The sequence below is a fragment of the Podarcis filfolensis genome (genome assembly GCF_964270895.1).
Source record: "Podarcis filfolensis genome assembly, chromosome: 13".
In the NCBI taxonomy this organism is placed as follows: domain Eukaryota; kingdom Metazoa; phylum Chordata; class Lepidosauria; order Squamata; family Lacertidae; genus Podarcis; species Podarcis filfolensis.
In genome coordinates this window covers 10,558,538-10,577,300 of record NC_139615.1, presented here as the reverse complement: position 1 = coordinate 10,577,300, position 18,763 = coordinate 10,558,538, and the positions used below count along the sequence as shown (strand labels likewise).

General features: G+C 47.6%; 1 protein-coding gene across 2 annotated transcripts in view; it reads left to right on the top strand.

The window, feature by feature from the left end:
• Positions 1-2,767: 2,767 nt before the first annotated feature.
• The window catches only part of LOC310747064 (vigilin-like), a 62,185-nt gene continuing 46,189 nt past the window's right edge, over positions 2,768-18,763 (top strand). Inside the window, exon 1 of one of the 2 annotated variants that reach the window (XM_083581354.1) lies at positions 2,768-3,060. The gene's annotated coding sequence lies outside the window, so the exon portion shown is untranslated. Of the gene's footprint in view, positions 3,061-4,785; positions 4,809-18,763 lie in introns of those variants that run through there. The other variant, XM_083581355.1, reaches the window with a different exon arrangement.

The window sequence follows — 18,763 nt, the reverse complement described above, 5'->3', positions numbered from 1 at the left end:
TTGTTTGTTTGTACAGTGTTACCTCAGTTTTCGAACATCTTCATTGACAAATATTTCGGTTTTCAAACGCCATAAACCCAGAAGTAAATGCTTCAGTTTTCAAACACACCTCGGTAGTCAAACATGCCACGTGGTTTCCATACTGAGGCTTCCACATTGAGTTTTCGGTTTTCGAATGTGTCAGAACTCAAACGGTCTTCCGGAACTGATTACGTTTGAAAACTGAGATCCCACTGTAAGTAGCTTTGAGTTGCCTTGTGCGAGAAAAAGCAACGAACAAATATAATAAAACCAATAAACAAAACAAAATGTGTCTGTATCTGTTCTGAATTTGAAATTGTTTTTAATTGTGTTCCTATATGGATTTTTTTAAAAAAAACAAGCACAATTTGTGGGGGGGGGGGATCAGTTTTGTTGTTTTTACTGTGAAATCGCTTTGGAGATATTTTACAGAAAGGTAATTCGTAAATTGAATCAAATAAAAACAAACAAACTTGTAACAGTCTTTTTTGGGGCCAGCCTAAAGAGCTGAGGTTATATTTGCCAGGGAAGAGTGCCTTCTGTCAGACTGTCCTCATTTACATTAACACTTTTCCTTGAGGAAAACCCTCAGGGTTTTCTCCTCTTCCTTTTCTTAATCTCCAGCATTGTCATCTTCCTAAGAAACTTAATCATTGCATTTCCTCATTCCCTAGTTTCCCACCTGCTCAGTGAGGCCACCAACACATCACATGACTTGTTTGCATTACGTCTGAGCTGTGGCCACCCCTTTATTTGAAAACAAACAAACAGATTTTAGAGATTTCTCCAGATTTCCCCCTCAGCTTGGTGGCTGCTCCCTCTAATTCAGCTGCTGATTTTCCCCTGGCTGCAGGGTTGTGTTACAGCCTCTAGGTGTCACTGTGTTCCATTAAAAAATATGAATCACTAGAAATTTTTCTGGAGCACAAGCAATGCTGCAAGATTGTGGCAGGAGTGATACGGATGATAGGAGGCCATCATTAGGCTGAATGTATCACCCTCTCCAACATCTGAGCATTACCTTTCTCATGATTACGTCAAAGAATGACCCCTGCCACTGAATGCAGTTTCTGTGAAACTCACTGCTATAGGATTTGATTATGGCTGCCACCATAATAGGCTTTCATTTTAAGGACCAGTTGGCTATGATTAGAGCAAGAAGCCTCTGTACTTACAAACAGCATAGCTATGATTTCCTGATGGGAGGAACAAAGCAGCAGCTCTTATCATTGTGTCTTGTTTATGAGCTTCCTCAGGGCAGCTGGCTGGTCAGTGTGAAAATCGTACCTAGTGGGGCTTAGTTCTGCGTACAGCACAAAATACTCATTTTAGTTAACATAGTATCCCACTCCCAAGGCATGTCTCAGGGTAAACGAAAACAATTTTATATTGTGCAATATGAAACACTTTTAAAAATGCATTGCAGCAAATATCTCATCTGAGAGCCTACGAAAAGAATAAAATCAATTTTAACATGTCTGAGGAAGTAACAAGGATTTTAAAATTTGTATGACAATGGGAAGAGATGGGGCGCAGATTTTGCCCAAGACGGAAACATACAGTTGTGGTGCCATCACCCAAAGGTCCTGCCAATCTGATCTTAACAAATGACAGGCCAGAAAACAGGTGGTGGTGATCTTAGGGATCCAGTAGGTTTGTATGAGTGCAAACAGACCTTCAGATAACTTGGTAATATATTGTCCTCCGGGGGGGGGGGGGGGAATGGTTCTGTCTTTTTGCATTCAGAGGGCAGGAGAGGAATGAAAAGAGAAACTCTCCAGACATATCCTGGATTCCTTTCTTTCTTAAACATATAACAGAACTAATGAAATATTCCACCACTTCAAAGAATGAAAAATTGAACACGGCCAGGTAAAGAGATGAAATTATCACGCACACACACAACATTTGTGCAAAAGAGCGAACACAGTAATTCAGTGCCTTGCACCATCTGGCAGGGTTAATAATAAGATGCAGTTAATATTTGATCCTAAATATCAGGGAGAATGCAGGAGTTGGTGCTGAAGGCCGACCACGTTTTTTTGGAAAATAATGCCAATAATATTAATAGATTAAATGGCTAGCGGTTTGCTGTCATTTCCTAACACCCAAAACCAGCTGCCCGAAGCAACCACTTCACTCCATCTAATGGTAGGGCCGGCCCCTTAAATTTGTGCACTAAAGAAAATTGTGTTCAAAGCGCCCAACACTACACAGAAGGCACAGTGACGCAATAGCATGTGTGTCAAGTTCCCAATAGCTACCTCTCGCCACTTCTGGTTCCCAATTGAGCACGCTGTGCTACCATGGCAGAGCCAACCGTTAGGGCTAGAGCGGCTTCCCCCACAGACTTTCAAAAGCTTCAAAATAGACCCCGTGACGCCTCCTCTCAGAAACTTTTTAGGCTCGTTATCAGCTGTCCCCGCACATAGCAACCTCTCTAGCGGCCCGCCACGTGCTTCCTGCCCCGCATATGGCTACCTTCGGAACCGCAAAACGCCGGAAGTCAAGCCTGCGCGCCAACTTTCCTCCGTATCTCTAGGCGTTGGGAGGGGGGAAGAGAGGGGAGGGCGCCCGAAGAAGAGCCGGGAGCGCGCGCCCTCTCTGTACCTGGCGCATGCCTACATTCAACTCGAGGCTCGCTCGCGCCTGCGCGCTGGGGCCCGAGCCGCGGGCAGGGGTGGGCGGTCCTCGCGCCGCCGTGACCGCGGATTGGCCCCGGCGACGAAGTGGGCGGGGAGAGGAGGCGGTGCACTATTTAAGGAGGCTCGGAGGGCGGGGACGGGGAGGCGTGTCCGAGCCGCGCTCCTTGTCAGTCGGCGCCGGGAAGCGGCAGGGGGCGGAGGCTGCGGCAAGAGCAGCAGCAGCGGCGCCGGCGGTGGAGGAGTCGGAGCAGCCTCCACCACCCGCCTCCCCCTCGCGGCTTCTTCTCCTTCTCCATCCCCTCCTCCTCTTCCTCTCGGCGGCGGCCGCCGCAGCCACCGCCACGCTGAGCCTCCAGCAGCGGGACTCGCCGCCACAGCAGCAGCAGCAGCGCAGGTGAGGCGGCGCGGGGGAAGAGCCTGGTCCCTCCGCCGGGGCCTGGCCGCAGAGAGGCCGAGGGATGCAGTGCGAGGCTGCAGGGAGCACGCAGGGCAGCCAGGGATTTTGGGGTGGGGGTGAGTCTGGGGGGGGGCTCCCTTGCAAAAAAAATAATAATAGAGATGGGGATGCTCGTTATATGTGGTCTTCTGCAAGAGCAGGTGGAAGGGAAATTGCAGAGGTGTGGTGGGGATGATATCTGGGGGTCTGATATAGGGATGAGCAGTAGAGAGGCTTGAAGGGATGTGGGGTGGGCAGGCGGTGGGGTGCCTCGAAAAGGTGTAGGGAGCCAGTGATGGCGTGGCGCTGGCTGTGAAAGGAAAGCGGGGGCCTCTGCTTTGGGTGTCTCCACCAGAGAGGGGACTAAAGGGATGTGGGGTGGGTGGGGGGTCCATGTAGCGATGCCCAGCAGGGAGGTTCGGAGGGGTTTGAAGGGCGTTAAAATGGGGTGGGGGAGAGCGCGGGCCTGTCGAGCAGGTGGGGTTGAAGGGATATAGAGGATAGTATAGGGTGACTGTGGTGTAAAGGGGTTTAAAGGGAAAGGAGAGGGGGCTGTGGTGTTGGAAAGGGGGTCCAACACCAATGGGGAGGTTAGTTAGATTAGAAAGCCCTACTGAGAAATTATGGGGGTTTCTTAAGCAGCGAGGGCTGAAAGGAGATTGGGATGCACAGAGGTGTTGGCATGGCTAGCTGCAGCGAAGGGGAGGGCAGTTTGTTGTGGATGAGCTGTAATTCCCAGGATTCTTCAGTTTTTAAAAAAATATTGGAAGTTTCCAGCATTTGTTGACCCTTGGGGTATGAGGCAAAACGTAAAAGCATGATTCTCCTCATTTTTGTGTGTGTGAGAAACTACCCTGCCCCACTTTCAATGTTTTGCTTTGGCCCCCTGCACCCATAACATTTCTACAGATGCCCCTGGTGAAAGGTGAGTGGGGGGAATTGGGGGTTTCCCAAAAGTTAGGTCTGATATGGGGAAACTGCTGCAGGTAAGTGGAGATTGGGTGATGGAAAGAGGATAGGCAGCGATATTTGGGTATCTTTCCTTGCGTGAGGGGGTTCTTCACCCGAGAGCGATAACAGCAGATACAGGGGTACAGTGGGATGCTGAGAGAAGCATGTGCATGTGTGAGATAGCAGGTAATTAATGGTGGGGGGTTCAAGGCACCGTTGGCAAGAAAGGAAGATAATGTAGGCTTAGGTTGACTCTGCATAAAATAGGGTGGTTTTTTTAAGCTGTGGGAAATGGATTGTGGCAGTAGAGAGGTATGATAGGGCATTTCAGATATGGCTGTTAAAATAGTGGCAAGGGGCCCTAAGGTGGTGGTGTGTTCCTTGAAGGCTGTTGTGAGAGATTAGCTTTGAAACAAGAATAGATAAAATGGGGAATAAGATGCTGACTGTTCAGTTGGAATGTGGGGACTTCACTAAGAGGATGAATAAGCTTTTTTGTGGCCTTATCCTTCAGCATAATGCAGGTATCTTCAGCCTTAAGCCCAGCACCCATTTTTAACCCTAACATGCACCTGGAGGCCCATTTCTTCATCTTTTACCATACATTGGCATGCAATGGGCTACGTTCAAGCTACACTAAAGCCAGAGGTTTCTGCATTTGCATGCATCCATCTAGGCAAGTGAGAAGCACTGTCACAATTCGAGGACTCATCAAGCCAGGCAGAAGTGCACAAGGAAGGCGCAGAGCATGGATGGTGAGTGGGTGTGGCTTGTACTAGAGGCCTGATGAAAGCCTGGAGAACTGCATTCAGCCCCTGGGCTTGAGGTTCCCCATCCCTCTTTGCTATTGCGATCACAGACTTTATCTGCTCCCATCAAGAGGACTAGAAGAATGGGGGAATAAACAGTCTTGGAGAATGCATGGAGGAGAATAGTGCCAAGCCAAACTCTCTCCCTTTGACTGTTACGATAACTACTAAATTTGATGCCTCTTGCCTTAACAGTTCTGCAGTTACTCCGAGGATGGCTTTGGCCTACTCTTAGTGTTCATTACTGTAGTTTGTAACCAATTCAGGTCACGATTGGCTGTATGGATTGCTATAATTCTTACCCCGATTTCATATGCAGCTATCGTCTATCTCTATGGGGCAAAAACTAGTGTGCGTGGAAATAAAAACCTTGGTGGGACATGGAAATTCACCTGAGTGTGGAGGGACTTGCAAAATGCTGGAGACACACAGACTATTAAGACAAGCTTGAGTTCCGAAATGTGCAGCACTGGTTTCGACATGCACTTCTCAAAGGTACAGGATGAGGTGCCTCTTGAGTGAGGGTGATCTTAAGTATTCATTCCCATTAACTTATATCTATATGTTATGAATTTAAGAAGATTTATACACTCCTTGATTTTTTAAAAAAGTTGAAATGGTTTACAAAAATAGTAAATAAAATACAACAATTTTCAATAAATAGTTAAAAACTTTACTGAAGAGCATTCGGAAGATAGTTAACATCAACAGTAGCTGAAAAGAGATAAAGCACATGTAACTTAATGTCTGGACAGGCATGCCTAAACAAAAATGTTTAAGCAGGTGCCAGAAAGAGCACAGGGAAGGTATTGGCCTGATGTCAATTGGCAGGGAGTTCCAAAGTGTATGTGCTGCTACACTTAAAGATAAATTTCTTACAAATGCACAACCAAGTATTATGCAGCACCCATAACAGTTCCAGTTTTGCAGATCGAAGCAGAAAAGTGGTTATATTTCGGACATGGCAATCCTGCAAGTAAAGTCCCAAGCTATTAAGGGCTTTACCTATTAAAGGCTGTGGTGTGGTATAGTGGTTAAGAGCAGTAGACTCGTAATCTGGTGAACCGGATTCGCATCCCCGCTCCTCCACATGCAGCTGCCGGGTGACCTTGGGCTAGTCACACTTCTCTGAAGTCTCTCAGCATCACTCACCTCAAAGAGTGTTTCTTGTGGGGGAGGAAGGGAAAAGAGATTGTTAGCCGCTTTGAGACTCCTTTTTGTCATTTAGTCTTGTCCAACTCTTCGTGACCCCATGGACCAGAGCACGCCAGGCACTCCTGTCTTCCACTGCCTCCCGCATTGAGACTCCTTAGGGTTGTGATAAAGCGGGATATCAAATCCAAACTCCTCCTCCTCTTCCTCCTCCTTCTTCTATGCAGACAGGCTCTCGCTCCTCTCAACTACCACGCTGCAGCATTCTGCACTAGCTGCAGCTTCTGGGTCCAGCTCAAGGGAAGCCCCACATTGCAGTAGTCCAGTCTTGAAGTCACCAGTTCCTGTACCACTTCGGTCAGACTCTTGGTCCAGGAACAACTGTAACTTCTGTACCATTTGAGATGTGCTGGGGCTGGCATATGGGAGTTATTGTGAAACAGAAGCAGGTCTTTTTGCTCTGATATGCAGAGCTTGGTGGAGATCACGGATCCCTAAAAGTGATTCAAAGATGGCCATGATAGTGTGTCAGGGTTTCTGGGGTTTTTTTGGTAGTCAAGTGATAAGTCTTCTAGTGTGTTCTGCCACACCTCCTGCTCTCCCTCCGCTCCACCTAGGCCTCTGGGATGGAGGGTAGCTGCAGAGGTGGAAACCACTTGTGGGAGATGCTAGAATTGGAGCAGCTTCTCCAGCCTAGTCTAATCGGTGGCTGGAGCTTGCAGAATCCTCCCCTGAGATCCAGTGGTGGAAAAACAAGCCAGGGAGAGATGCTCTCTTGGGAGAAGAAAGGCCAAATGGTTCTTCACCTTCACTTAAATTGCAGAGAGATGGTCCCAGCCATGCTACACATTTAAAGTGTACCAATTTAACAGGGGGGTTATGGGAGCTGTAGTTTGTTAAATTACAGTTGCTGTGATCCTTCATGGCTGTTAACGTGGCATAAGAGTGATTTGAATGTATGGGGTGGATATTCAGAGCCCTGAATATCATGGGAAGAAGGAACTGTGGACGTGGGATTTTTTTTTAAAATTATCAGCTTGGGAAATGCTACCTGGATTAAAGTATAGATCCTCTTGATTTGTGGTATCTGGTGTTCCCCTAGCTCTATATAAGCAACCCAGTATATCCACAAGTAGGGTCTGAGCTTGCAGTGACTGCCATGGAGGGGGAATCTTGAGGGTGTGTCAGTGTTGAGTAGCTTGATGAAAATGTCAACCCAATGTGCAGCAGCTCTGGAAAACGCACATTCCCTATTCCACTCTACAAATCTGTGGTGAGCCTGCATTTTGAATTCTGCATGCGATGTGGTCACCGTTCATTTAGAAGGAGCTAGAGAGGAATTTTCAGCAAAGAGGAACCAAAAATGATCTACAGGTTGGAGCCTCTTCCCCCATGGAAGAAAGGTCACACAACATTTGGGGATTTCTAGTTTAGGAGAAAGGTGGGTAAGGGAAGCATGATAGAGGTGTGTGAAATTAGGCATAGTCTAGGACAGGGGGCAGCAATGTTTATCTCACCTGGGCTGGTTCACTCCAGTGGAGATCCCTCAGGGGGCCGGATTGTGTGCACCCGTGAGAGCGCGTGCCGTGATTTCTGGTGTCTGTGCATGTGCAGATGCGATTTCCGGCACCGCGGAAGCGAGTCCCCATGCTGCGCTGGTTTAGTGTAGCACGCGGGGACTCGCGGAGTGGGTGGTCCATGGGCTAGTTAAATGACCCCCGTGGGCTGCTTGTGGCCCATGGGCCTTAGGTTGCTGACCCCTGATCTAGGAGGAAGCAGGTGGGGAGACTTTTCTCTCATTATTCCGGAACTCAGGGACCCACATTGAAGCTGAATGTTGGAAGATTCGGGGCAGACAAGAAGAAAGTACCACTTCATGCAGTGCGCAGTTAAACCGTGAAATTTGCTTCCGCATAAGGCTGTGATGGCCACCGAGTTGAATGCTTTAAAAGGGAATTGGATAGATTCACAGAGGAAAAGGCAGTCAGTGGTTACTAGTCATACAGCCTCCAGGACCATGAGGCAGCCAGATCCTGAATACCAGTTGCTGGGGAGCAACTGCAGGAGAAGGCCTATAGTGCTCCTGTCCTGCTCATGGGAGACCCATAGGCATCTGGTTGGCCGCCTTGAGGGCAGGATGCTGAACTGGAGGGACCTTGTGTCTACTTCAGAAAGCTTCTCTTGGGTACGTATCCATGGGCAACTCTTGCAAAGTGTCCTCTTGGGGATCGTGGGTGGGTGGGGAGGAGATGCCTGTTCTTAGGCAATATTATATTTGCTGTGGCAGCTGCTGGATGTGCCATCCCAACATGGACTTGTTACCTTGTTACCTCCTCAAAGATGCTGAAGTAGCCTGCCACTCATTTTTGTTTGCTAATAAGGTTAGGTGAGATTGTGACAGTGTCCTTGAAATTTGTTGATGGGAATTCTGAGTGCCTTATAAAGCGAGGGTGCCTCTCTCTGGGGGTAGGAACCAGGGGAGCTAGATGAGCTGGGGGGAAACCTCCTTGCTGGCAGTCTTAGGCCAGCCTTCCTCAACCTGGTGCTCTCCAGATGTTTTGCAGTACAACTCCCATCAATGAACATTGATGGGAGTTGTAGCCCAACTGGAGAATTTGAAGTACACAATTATGGGAGAGCTGAACCGGTTATAAGTAGTGGCTTTAGACTGTTGTTTCTCCCTAGTCCCCAATGGCTCCCATATTTAGAGTGTTACTTGGTTGCAATGGATTGGGTACCCTTTCCCAAAGATGTTCCCTCCACTTTCAGAGCTATATATTTCTGTATGCTGTTCGGGGATTCGAAAGCTCTATTGCATAACAAATACTTTCTGCTAGTTGTGGAGCATGAGGCCTGCTCTAAAGTCAAAATTCTGATAAATCTCCACCACTCTGCCTTGAATTTCCCCTCCGTTTCAAGCTTGAAATAGTACATCCCTATGGACTAGGAACTTGGAGTCTGCTGTTTGATGCAAACTGGGATTCAGGCCCCTCCAGGGAGAGCCATGCATACGCAAGACAGTTGAAGCCACCGCTTTGTTGATGCTAAGCAGGTCTAGGCCTGGTCAGTGCCTGGAAGAGAGATTTACATCACTTTGGGTTCCATGATGGAAAACAAGTGGGATAAAAATGTAAGAAAATAACTGTCTGAAGGTGGAATGGCTGTTGACTCCCCACCCCCACCCCCCTTGGCATGAGGTCAAAAAAAAGAGGGAATAGCCAGACTGGAATCCTTAGCAAGACAGCTGAGCAAACAGTACCAAAGTGAAGTATTTTACTGCTGAAGTTAATGTGTGGAGTAAATCAGCCTCTTTTTTTTGGAAAGAGTGATATAGAGGCATATGGTGTTTCTACAGCCTGAACTGGCCTGTGCCCATAGGCTAGTGTGCAGAGAATTGTTCTGAGGCTTTGGATAAATGGGTTCTTCTGGCAGCATTGACACCTGCCAGCTAACTGCTGGCATCTCTTTCAGTCCATTGTGGCTAGGCGTTCTGCTGATTTTTGTGCTTGAGTGCTGAGGAGTGTTTTGGGGGGAAATGCGGGCTTCTAGGCCACTGCATCCAAATACCTGTCTTATCCTAATATGCTTTGCCTGCTCCACACAAGATGTGCATCTGCTTGTTCTGCTGTTGCTCACAGGAGCCTTTGCCAAGCTGGTGCCCTCCCCAACATTTTAGGGCGCAACTCCCCATCATCCCTGACCACTAGCTATGATGGCTGGGACTGTAGGACTTGCAATCCCATAACATCTGCAAGGCATGGGGTGGGGGTGGGGAGTTGGTTTGCACAGTGGCTGGCCCACGCGTATGTCATGAGGAGGAGATGAGTTTACTCACCCCAAAAAGGATATGGTAGCATTAGAAAAGGGGCAACTGAAATGATCAAAGGAAAGGTGGCAGCGTCAGGGACTTTTTTTTAGTTCAGAGAAAAGGAGAGTTAAAAGGTGACATGGCAGAAGTTTATAAAATTATGCATGGCATGGAAAACATTGATAGGAAAAAGTTTTTCTCCCCCTCTCATGACGCTAGAATTTGTCGACATACGACAAAGCTGAACGTTGGAAGATTCAGGATAGACAAAAGAGATGGTGATTTTTAAAAAATTATTATTATTTTATTGAATTTATATACTGCCCAATACCTGGAGGTCTCAGGGCAGTGCACAGAAAAGATCAATATATATAATCAAAATAAAAACAACAACCCAATAACAGTACCCCCCCTCAAAAGAGCCACATTTTAAATGGGCATAAGATGTCAATCACAGGGACACGGGTGGCGTTTTGGGTTAAACCACAGAGCCTAGGGCTTGCCGATCAGAAGGTTGGCGGTTCAAATTCCTGCAATGGGGTGAGCTCCCGTTGCTCGGTCCCTGCTCCTGCCAACCTTGCAGAAAGCATGTTAAAGTGCAAGTAGATAAATAGGCCCCGCTCTGGCGGGAAGGTAAATGGCGTTTCCATGCACAGCTCTGGTTCGTCAAAAGAGGCTTAGTCATGCTGGCCACATGACCCAGAAAAACTGTCTGCGGACAAACACCAGCTCCCTCGGCCAGTAAAGCGAGATGAGCGCCGCAACCCCAGAGTCATCCGCAACTGGACTTAACAGTCAGGGGTCCCTTTACCTTTACCTTTTAAGATGTCAATCAGATCAACCAAAGGCCTGGTTAAAAAGGAATGTTTTTGCCTGGCGCCTAAAAGTGTATAATGAAGGCAGAGCAAAGCTAAACTATGAAACTCCCTCCGACAGGAAGCAGTGATGGGCACCAACCTAGATGTCTTTTAAAGAGGATTAGACGAATTCATGGAGGATAAGACAATAGCAGTGGCCCCCTCTAGCCATGAGAGCTATTCTCTGCCTCCACAGTTGGAGGCAGCAATGCTTCTGAGTACCAGTGGCTGGAAAACATAGGAGGAGAGGGTGGTCATGGACTCAAATCCTGCTTGTGGCTTTCCTACAGTCACCTTGTTGGCCACTGTGAGAACAGGATGCTGGACTAGGTGGGCCATTGACCTGATCCAATAGGCTCTCCTTATGTTCTCATGAGTTGGTAGAGTCTGCTCCGTGGTGGCACCACAATTGTGGAAGATTCTCCTGCTTAGTGCCTATCCTTATTTTTCTAAATCTAGCTTATATATTTGACTTTCTAACACTGAGTGGAAGGTAGCTCATAGTGGAGGAGTTCTTTTTCCAGGAATGTTTCTTGGGCCATTAGGGAAGCCTGGGCAAGCTTCTGAGTAAATCTATAGTGTTCTCCTGGAATAGCTTGGCAATATGTGGTCATCTGGCCTCCTAGTCACTGCCAATCCATGCTGCACATCCCTGCTGTCAAGGCTGGCTGTGCCGACTAGGTCACAGGCTTACCATTTGTGTGGCCCAGCTCCTTGAACATTGCATTCAAAATCCAATACAGTTTTTATAGCACACAGTGAAAGCTGTCATTTCTGCTGCTTATTTGTTTGCCCCAGTAGCTAACTAGTCCAACCCCATCTCAATTCCTGGCTTCCATCTCCTGCTGACTAGGGTGTAGCGATTAGTTTTTTAAGATGGTTTTGGTTCCTTTTGGCCTCCTGATCAGTCTGCAGGGTCAATTGCTTACGCTTGCTGCAGCCACAGAACATCTGAACCTTTCTTGCAATGTGCAGAAACATCGGGTGAATTCTCTTTCCGCACACCCCTTAACAGTGCACAATACAGTGGTACCTCGGGTTACATACGCTTCAGGTTACAGACGCTTCAGGTTACAGACTCCGCTAACCCAGAAATAGTACCTCAGTTTAAGAGCTTTGTTTCAGGATAAGAACAGAAATCGGGCTCCAGTGGTGTGGCGGCGGCGGCAGGAGGCCCCATTAGTTAAAGTGGTGCTTCAGGTTAAGAACAGTTTCATGTTAAGAACAGACCTCCGGAATGAATTAAGTACTTAACCCGAGGTACCACTGTACACAATGAAAACATTAGTTTAGATGTCACATCTTTGCAGGGGATGAGAAGAGGCACTCACCTGATTTAGTGGGAATAGATGTGGGTGGTAGAGCTGTCGCCAAATGACATTTGCCGAGGGGCAAAAAAAGAAGTTTAAGTATCAGCTTTGAGAGGTGGTGCTGTTAAGTCAGACACTGCATCGTACTTCCTGTGGTCACAATTTCTAAATCATCTAGAGCCCCATTCAGAAAGTGTTGGTGACAGATAACCCTACCTCGTGGATGAAAAACCATGGTTTGGCGAGTGAAGTGGAAACCATGGTTTGGCTGCAGTGGACTACTGTTCCCCACTAACCAGAAAGTCATGCTAACCAGATTGCTGCTGAATTGCCAATCCCAACATGCTTGACTGGGGCTGATGGGAGCTGGAGTCCAGCAACATCTGGAGGGCCACAGGCTCCCCATCCCTGTTGTAGCGAAAAGCAACATCTCAAAGTCCCCTCTATGACAGTCAAATCTTGGTTTCGAAACTGAGTTGGGCCACTCCCATCAAATGTTGGGCTGCCCTATGGTGCCGTCTGCAGCTTTCAGACTATGTTCCTCAACATGCTTTAACACCAGGGTGGGGAAATCTTCTCTGTCGAGGGCTGCATTCCCTTGGTAATTTTGGAGTGGGGTGGTGGCAGTCATAGAAGCCAAGCCACAAATTTGGCTGGGGACCCCTTTTCTAGGAACAGAGGAAACTACCAAGTCCAACCCTTGGTCTTGCTAGTTGAGTATTTCCTTCACTGGTAGTGGAGATGCCAGGGACTGATGCCAGGGCCAGTCTTGTGCAAGACTGATGCTCTACCTTCTATGGAGTTGGGCAAATGGTCTGTGTAGCTCCGTGTTGCTTACAGCGATGGATAGATGTTCTCCAGAACTTCAGCCAGGTGAAGGGGGTCTTCCCTGTCCATCCTGGAGATGTTGAGGATTGATCATGGGACCTTCTGCATGCAAAACTCTCTTTCCACCTGTGTGATAACAGCTGTAAGGCTGTGTAGGTTGCTAGCTCCCTGCTTTAACACCTCTGCTACCTGGCTAGAAAAGGGGGTCATCTCCTCCACTGGTACATCTTTATGAGTGATGGGGAGAAAGATTGAATTCTGGGCAGAGACGATGCATAATCATTGGATGATAGTGCTGAGAGTACAATGGGTGTGGCTTTACATACACCAGCAAATGTGTTAAGACAAAATAAAAGCTTTATTCCCTCCCCACCTCCACAACCTCTCGCTTTCCGCCAAGCGCTCTCTCTGTCTCAACTCAAGGGGGAAACGGCAACTCCCACTGATATGAAAATAGGAGCTGCTTTTAGCACCTGCACCTGCGTGGCCCTCCGAGACCCAGAGAGTCGCTGCGGAGCCCAATTAAAGGCTCTTGAGAAGTCTGAATGAACAATCGCAAGCGATGGGGCTGCAAAACAACGCCTGCGTTTCAGTCCTTTTGTTCCTCCAGCTACGCTTGAAGGTATCCAAAAGCAGAGATTTGGACCTGGGGCCATGTTCGGCAACCAGTAATTCCACAACACTCATTTTAGAATGGTGTAAGGTACCCCAACCTGGTACCTTGAGATGTTTTTGGACTGTGATAACCATCATCTCAGACCATACTGACTGGGGGTGATGGGAGTCAGACAGCATCTGGAAAACACCTGGTTGGGGAAAGCCAATGTTGGCCACATTGGAGGCCTGCTAGTTCAACACCCCAATTCCCCTTTTAGCCTCTTGTCGTAGGAAAGGTGTCTCAGGCCACTGGTGATATTGGTTGCCCTTTCCTGTACAGTGGTACCTTGGTTTAAGAACAGCTTAGTTTATGAACAGCTTGGAATAAGAACGCTGCAAACCCGGAAGTAGGTGTTCCAGTTTGTGAACTTTGCCTTGGAAGCAGAACATGTTCCGCTTCCTGTTGAGTGTGTTCCATTTGTAAATTGTGTCCCCCGCTGCTAATCTGAGGCTTTCTGTTGAGTCTGTCGGCTGTTGAGTCCCGAGCACCCGCGCAACACAGAGGTGTGATACTTGGAGCTTTTGTTTTTGCGGTTTTGTTGCGGTTTTGTTTGTGTGTCTTATTCATTATTTTTGACTGTGACTTGTTCTTCGTTTTACGGGACTGACTTGTGACTGTGGCTTGTGACTTTGTTTTTGTGACTATGACTTGTTACTTCGTTTTTGTGACTTGTTTTTGTGACACTGTGGAACCCAGTCCAGCAACTGGTTGATTGTATGACTGCAGAAATGGATAAAAGTCCCCCCTCCAAACAATGACATACATCAGTGCATGTAAGAAGAAAAATTAATTTTAATTTTTATGATCTACAATACTGTCTTACTTATTTTATAGTACAGTACATTTATTATTGCCTTCATTTTATGGATCAATGGTCTCTTTAGATAGTAAAATTCATGTTAAATTGCTGTTTTAGGGGTTGTTTTTCATTGTCTGGAACGGATTAATCCATTTTCCATTACTTTATATGGGAAAGCATGCCTTGGTTTAAGAACAGATTAAGTTCGTAAACCGAGGTACCACTGTACATCAGGTGTGTGGAACCTTGGGGCTCAGAGTTCAGATGTGGCCCTCCAGACCTTTCTACTTGGCCCCTGGAGTTCTTCTGACTCTGCTCTGTGTTCCTTGAGTCCTTTTTCCTGGCTCGAATGGGTCAAGCAGTTATACTGCCTCTCGCTTGTCTGTTGGAGGTTCAGGAGGTATGAGTGGGGATGTGGCTGTATGTATAAACCTCTGACTTTTACTGTATAAAGGGAAGAATTGCACCTGTTTCTTCACAAACTTTTTTCCACCCTTTCCATGGAGCCCCCCCAGAACGTTCTCCTTGAGGAAAGGTGACCTCCAGACTGAAACCCCACTCCCCACCCCTGCTGTGCATTTTCCATCTCTACAGTATCCCTTTTTATGAATATGTGAGTGGTCTTACCACTGTCTTTTGTGGTGGGCTTGGGAAAATGATGCTGTCAAATCTGTTTTCAGCCCCTTTCCTACGAATTCCTATCATGGGATTGCAAAGGCCTTCGACCCGCGCCCCCCCAACCTTATGTAGGGAAACTTGTGCAATTTTCTACTATTTTTTCAGTTTCCCTCCCTTCCCAGAAAACTCGGCAGGCCTAGTCCGTCACTTTCAGCCTTAGGGACCCCCCAGTAGACTGATGGTAACAAGGAAGGCAGTCAGTCATAGTAAGTCATAGCTGTGCCCCAGTTTGTGACATCTCTGGGCCTAACTCTTTCCTCCTTGAAAACCCTATGAAGGAAGCAGCAGCCCCAGAATTTCAGATCAAAGACTAAAGAGTGCCCTGTGATAAGTATGCTTCATGTTGTCATCTCAGCAATGTTTTTCCCCCAAGATCCCACTTAATGCCTATCTCAGCCACTCTTTCTCTTTTTCCTGGCTTGCTGTAGTTGAGATGGGGCCAATGTGCTGTTGCCTAGCAACCCCGATGAAGGTGTCTTTGGTCGTGGTCAGAAGGCTTGCTCTAGGCCAGGGATGGGGAACCTCTTGCCCTCCAGTTGCTGCCAAACTACAGCTCCCATCATCCCTGATCACTGGGCTATGCTGGCTTGGGCTTGATGGGATTTGGAGTCCAACGACATCTGAAGGGCCATTGGTTCCCTTCCGTTGCTTCCAGGTCAGAGAAAGGCAACTGGTTGCCAGTGTTCAACCTATTCCTGTAAAGTATAGTGTCTTGCTGTGTCCTCAGTCAGCGACGTTGGGGAACAATAACAGCATATAGTTGCTTCCTTTTCACTTCTTAAGCCCGTCTCAACTTGCTTGGTAGCTGGGACCTGTCAGTCATTTTGCCTGTATGTTACTGTTCCTTAAGTCACCTGTTGTCTTGTGCAAATTGGTTGACATCTGGCATAGCATGGTTTATAGAAAGTGGGAAGGGATATGTATTTCCTCACTTTCTCATAATACTAGGACCTGGACCACCCAATGAAGTTGAAGATTTAGGACAAACAAAAATAAAGTACTTTTTCACACAACACCGAATTCAAACAATGAATTGGATGCAACAAGGGACGGCTTGAAAAGAGTACCTCAGCTGATGGAGGATAAGGTGATCAATTGCTACCAGCCACCATCAGTGTTGGGACGTAGGTGGCGCAGTGGGTTAAACCACAGAGCCTAAGACTTGCCGATCAGAAGGTCGGCGGTTCGAATCCCCGTGACGGGGTGAGCTCCCGTTGCTTGGTCCGTGCTCCTGCCAACCCAACAGTTCGAATGCATGTCAAAGTGCAAGTAGATAAATAGGTACCGCTCCGGCGGGAAGGTAAACAGCGTTTCCGTGCGCTGCTCTGGTTCGCCAGAAGCGGCTTAGTCATGCTGGCCACATGACCCGGAAGCTGTATGCCGGCTCCCTCAGCCAGAAAGCGAGATGAGCGCCGCAACCCCAGAATCGGTCACGACTGGACCTAATGATCAAGGGTCCCTTTACCTTTACTTTACCATCAGTGTTAGAAACCGGGGTAGAAAAGCTAGGAGCCAAGTGGCTCCTGGGACCTCGGTTGTGGACACCAAAACAGAAGGTCTAGTCTCCATTTGGGGAGATCGGCAACACTTTTTATTATTTTGATAAGCTTATTGTTAATACCACATTTTTAACAGAAATTGCGAATGCATGTTTAATTTGGTGTTTACAATAAAAACATTGGTACCATACTTCAGTTTTCAAAACACTCTACTCTTTATTGCTAAACTCCTTAACGTATTGTCTATCCTTAACATATACTTTGAGGCTTCAAAGCACATACATTCCAGTGATCCTTGAGTGTCAGCCAGGTGCAAAAAATGGCACCCAGACTTTTAGAGGTGCTGGCAAATGGAGAATTTTTAGGTGCAAAATGCGCCTGATGCCCTGCTAATTTTGAACCCTGACCACAACGGCTATGTTTCTCTGAATATAATGCTGCATAATGGTCCACTTTTAAAATGAAGCTGCTGCGGTTAAACCTGCCTGGAAAGTACACAGCTATTATTTCTTCCACTATGGATCTCAAGACTGTACGTAGGGTTCCTAGGGAGCCTCCCATCTAAACACTGACCGGACCTAGACCTGCTTAGCTGCTGCAGTGTTATTGCACCCTCTACTTCCTAACCACGCAGGAAATAGTGGTTCCTCAGCAGTGGCTATTGGTATGCAGACAGTCTTCTGTACCCATGAGTAGTAGGAGAGGGTATGTATAATTGCTCTGGTCCTCATGGTTACGGAAGACAGCTTGGGTATGAACAGCCGCTGCTCAGAGCCTGCTCACCCCCAAGGTCCCTCCAAATCAGATTTTTATACAACTGGAATAAAAAAAGAGGGGAAGGAACTGTATGCCAGCCCAGTTGGCGCTGAGTAGCTGACTAGGGTTGGGTAAAAGTGAAACCCATTCTCATGCCTTCTCATCTCAACGGCTTTAGCCAGTGCGGCGCTTAATGATTGAGAAACACTCCTGAACGCATCTGCACAATGGGATTGGGCCGAGAAAAACACTCTGAAACTTTCAGTTGGAGTTAATGAGATCCCAAGGCATTTGCTCCAGAGTTAGCAGCACAGCCCCCCTTAGAGGGTGCTTTCCTCACAAGACATTTTGGAGCTTGGAATACAGAGACTGGTCTGTAGTCTGGGTGACAATCGCTGTTCATGGTTTCATTTAGGGAGCAAGGCAGGCCTGGCTGCCAGTACTGGGCATTATTAAAACTTCTGCTTCTGAGGTAACCGTTTCCTTCATATAACTCGGAGAGCGTCAGCTCCATTTGTTATCACCGTATGCCAGGAGTCTGGGATGGATGGGGAGCAGTTGGCTTTCTCAGTTTTCAGGCTTAATGTCTTAAGAACGTAAGGTGAGGCCTTCTGGATCAGGTCAAAGGCCAGTGTAACCCAGCATCCTGTTCCCACAGCAGCCAACCAGATTTTATTTACGTATTTGTAATCCACACCTCCATTAAAATATGTCAAGGTGATATATGGCGCACAGTGAATAAACTCCACAAAAAGCATCTCTAAAAGCTTGTCAGTAAATGCCAGTTGGTGAAGAAGAGAAAACTCATATTGCAAAGGCCTGTCTGAACAATCTCCTTTTCAGAAGGCGCCTGAAAGGAGGTGGGGGGTGTTTCCTGCTGAAACGCTGCTGGCAGGGCCTGCCATGCTAAAGGTTAGGTCCCTGGTGAAGGCCAGCTGATGCCCATTGGATGCCCAGAAGCAGGACTTGAGCAAAACTGTGCTTTCCTTCCTTGCCATCCCCCAGCAGCTGGCATTCAGAATCATCCTGTCTTGGACTATGGAGCTCAAAAATAACCATGGCGAAAAGATGGACTTCCCATCCCTGAACTTGTCTAACGTTTCCAGGTTGGTAGCTATACATCTTGTAGGAGTGAATGCCATGGTTTTTGCTATGTGCCTTCTCCTGCCCCATTTGCCAAGACTTCAGAAAGGCATCTCTCTTCTGCCCCGTGTTCCCCCACCCGAGGTTCTTCCAAATTTCATGGGTACTGGAGCATGCAAACAATTGGGGGGGAGGGCTATCAGGAGAGCTGCATTGAACCCTGGGGCTGAGGCTCCCCATTCTGGCCAGAGGCTCATGCTTATCCTCAAGTGCCAACACAGCCTTGATCGGCTGCCGTTCTTTTCGGAGTCCAAAAAAAAAAGAGCAACTGCTTGCTTGGCCTGCATCTCTCTTCGTTCCGTGGCTGACGGCTGCTTTTGGCCCTCGCCGGCCTCTTGGCCTTCCTGGTGTTTGCACAGCTCTGCTTGTGCTGCCAGCCGGGTAAACGAGAGATTTCCCGATGAATAAAGTTG